The sequence below is a fragment of the Brassica oleracea genome, chromosome C3, assembly GCF_000695525.1.
Source record: "Brassica oleracea var. oleracea cultivar TO1000 chromosome C3, BOL, whole genome shotgun sequence".
NCBI lineage: Eukaryota > Viridiplantae > Streptophyta > Magnoliopsida > Brassicales > Brassicaceae > Brassica > Brassica oleracea.
In genome coordinates this window covers 61994775-61995059 of record NC_027750.1, presented here as the reverse complement: position 1 = coordinate 61995059, position 285 = coordinate 61994775, and positions in this window count along the sequence as shown.

The window sequence follows — 285 nt, the reverse complement described above, 5'->3', positions numbered from 1 at the left end:
AGGTACTGAGCAGATGGTAAATGATCATTTTAGAGGGGAAGATTTATCCAATGCAGAAGCTAGGAGATTTTATGATATGTTGGATGCTGGAAAGCAACCATTGTACGAAGGTTGCAGAGATGGTCATTCAGCATTATCATCTTCTACAAGATTGATGGGCATTAAAACAAATTATAATTTTCCTGAAGACTGTGTGGATGCGATTGCTGATTTTGTAAAAGGTATTCTACCCGAGGATAATGTAGCTCCTGGTTCATACTACGAGGTTCAGAAACTCGTAGCTGG